Raw genomic sequence first — 3,804 nt, forward strand, 5'->3', positions numbered from 1 at the left:
CAACAACAACAACAAAAAAGAAACCCAAAAAACCCAGTTGTGAATGAATCTTAATTTTTTTAAAATTTCTAAATTTCTAAAATTTTGTCAAATTCTGTTGACAAACAGAATTTTTCCTAAGAATAATTCCATACTTTCATATATTCCCAACTGCTGTGTCTGCTTATCAAGAAAATAAACATAAAAATAAACATTTTCAGAAAGTTTGCAATATATATTTGCATATATATGTGTGTGTATGTGTGTGTATATATATATGTGTATATATATGTATATATATATATAAGTATATATATATATATGACATGATACTTAGCTGGTAGTGATTGTCTTCTAGAATTGTTATTAGATACCTGGAAAAATTGAAAAACAATAAGAAAGATTTACAAATTAATTTTCATTCTAAAAAGTAAGGCATACATTTGTGTTTGAATGTGTGTCAATAAGACGGGCTGCCTGACAGCACAAGAATATTGTGAAAAACTATCACTATGTTTTAAAAATGAGAAGTCAGAGTTAGCGCAAGAAGTTAATGCAGACCAGACCACTTATACCTTGGATTTAGCATAGACTTGAATTAAAACTGAGATTGTTAAGAGTTCTTTTCTAATTGCACTGTAATAGAAAAAATCTATTTCTAGCCCTGTGATTTATTCGTATTCATTCTATGACTCACATTTATGATTAAATTTGGACACTGCCTGGATATTCATCTAGATATAAAGGAAAGAAAAAAGCTGTTTATCACCTTAAGAATAGAGTTATTAAAGAAACACATTAAGGTGTGAAAAATGAGCAACTATTAGTATGATATTTTATCCAAAATATGAAAGGCAACTATTTAACCTTCTAAATTCAATAAATCCTGTTATATAGGCAGAATATACTCTTTTCAAATGACAACTTTATGTTCAGAAAAAAACAAATACCACAAAAAAACCCCACCAAAATATGAAGAATCTTTTTAATCTCCAAAAAAGAGAAGACAATAATTCCCAACTGTGTACATATTACTTGCATTCCTCAACAACTTAGTCCAAGAGTAAGGAAGTATCTTAGGTTTTCATTTAGCTGAATTGAGGAATAAGAATATATAAATTTCCCTAGATTTTTAGTTATTAATAAACAGAATATAAATATAATTTTTGGCTTTGAGGACATCCCTGAGTACAATTTTTTGCCTTTAAGTTTTCTTTTTGTCAGTTGTTCCCAAAGAGAATATCAATGTTGAAACTCAGAAGCCAATTCCAATTTGTTTTAGTGCATGTCTAGTATCTGAGAGGTTTTCTATTTAATATTTAAACACGTTAATAAATATTTAAACAGCAAGTACTTGTGCTGGGTAAATTCTAACCACAGTAGAATGGAAACTACTTTACTGTTCCCAATTACCTTAAGTTGGTAATTCTCAGATATGAGGCTTTTTGATGTGTGATTGTGTATGTGTGTGAGTGTGTACGTATGTATGTGTAATCACTGTCAGTCTATTCAATGTAAAGTAATTTCCAGATTAATTTTGGGCCAAGTTGAATAAGCAATAAAGCTAGTTGGAAGATTCAAATGACTCTTCTTAAACTTTTTAGTATATGCTTTTGAACAAGATGAAAGTTTTAAGAGGAAAGCAAAATTCTTTTCTTTTTTTTCTCCTATCTATTTACTATTATTATTATCCAATAATAATTATTTAACAAGAGATTTACCCTCTTAGCAATTTTTAATGTGTACAATATTATTAACTATAGGCACTATGTTGTAGAGTAGGCTTCTAAGATGTATTTTTCTTGCATAACCAAAACTTTGTACCATTTGACTAATACCTTCTCATTTCCCCTGCCCCATCCCAGCCCCTAGCAACCACCATTCTGTCCTTTGCTTTTATGAGTTTGACATTTTTAGATCCTTCACATATGTGGTATCAAGCAGTATTTGTCATTCTGTTCCTGGTTTAAATCACTTAGTATAATACTCTTCAGTTTGATCCATGGTGTAAGAGGAAAGAAAATTCTTTTCAAATCCAAATTATTAGCCATTAGTATGTCTGCTTTTACTTTTCTTTTGCTTATCTTTGATAATAGATTACCATATTGCCCTTAAGCATACAGTTTAGAGTCTCTAGAGTATAAATATTTACAAACAAAATACTTTGCAATTCTGTTAACTATCTTCATGACAAATATCAAAAGTAGAATAATAAAATGACTAGAATTTTACGGGGAATAATTATGTCCTATACCCTTTAGAACAAAGGTCCCAGTGTACAAGCCAGTCCCATAAAAGCTCTATATTTTCAATGACAAAAAAGAATTGCAAACTTCGACAGGCAGGTAAATTTGGGTTGGTAGATAAGAATAAAGAGAAAGTGGATTAGGATTAGAAGGAATCTTTTGATCTGTGTAGTTCTAGCACAGAACTGCCCCCTACAGACTATGAGAAGAGCCTAATAGTCATTGAAGATTTTTATCAGTGTCTTCAGGCTATTGAAATGCTTTCAGAGTATGTGTTTTTTAAGGACATAAAATAATCTCCTATATATATATATCTATTATTATTAAATGAAAAAAAAAACAAGGTAAAGAATCAAGTGTATATACTGCTTTTTTCTCTCGTTTTGTGTATGCACAAAGTACAGGGGAAAAAAAAAACCTGTAAGAACAATTGTCCCCACAGAAGAAATCAAGGGGATTGGATGAAATAAATATTTTTATCTGTGCATACTTTTGAAATGTAAAATTTGGTTATATGCATGTATTATCAATTAAAAATCTACACAGATGCTGGGTACCCAGCTCTCCTGAATCAGAATCTCTGAGGTCTGGCTGAGCTCTCTGAATTTGTATAAACTATAACTCTCATTTGGTACTTACTGCCTTAAGAGAAGCTCACATGAGAGTATAAATTTTATCCCCTAACCAGAAGAGGATATGAGTTGGGAGTGGGGGAATCTTATGCTTCCTGTTGAGTAGAGAAGGGCAGGAGTATAACTGTCATTCTTCTATCACCTTACATTATAATGAAGAAGCGTTTTGGAAATAAACTTAACATAACAGAATTATGAGGTCTTTAACATTATTGATTTGTCAAGGTCATATGTCAGTAACTGCCAACAACATGATATTCTCACTAACTATTATTTTTTAAAGGCCATAATAATGAATTAATTGAGTCCTAGACATCTGCAAAAGCAATCAGTGAAGTCCAACGCTAAGACTGTAGGCCTTGGGGTTGTGAGGTTACCAGATACAGAAGTCACATTACCTTACAGAGGTTCTCAATATCTAGGGTGATAGACGTGGGGCAGTCCCATGGTTCTTTGCCTTTTTTTCTATTGGTATGTCCTCAGCAGGATGTGCTTGTTCAGGTTACAAAGGGCATCCATGACAAAGATCTGTTGTTCCCCCATATTCTTCTTTTGGACACAGTACTGCAAGTCATACCCCTTCCAGCCTCCAGGCAACCTCAGACTACTGATTAGTACTTTGGCGGGTATTCTTCAAAACTTCCCGGGATCCATTATTGTCATGTACCCTTAGTATTACCTTTTTTCATTGACTAACCCCTTTGGAAGGTAGGAAGATGGTCCTCATGCAGGATGATCCAAGATGCCCAGAAAGAAGCTTCAAAGGTCCACCGTCCCCCACAATGGCATACTGCACTGCCCGAGAGGAAGTAGCACATGGTGTCTGAAGATGGGGCAGCAGCCACCCTCATCTTCTCACATGGGAGCAAAATAGAAACAATCAACTGGGCCTTTCCTAGACTGGTCTGGATGAATGGTTTTAGGAATAAAGATGTAGATATAGAGAA

The sequence above is a fragment of the Mesoplodon mirus genome (assembly GCF_964341445.2).
Source record: "Mesoplodon mirus genome assembly, chromosome: 6".
NCBI classification, from domain to species: Eukaryota; Metazoa; Chordata; class Mammalia; order Artiodactyla; family Ziphiidae; genus Mesoplodon; species Mesoplodon mirus.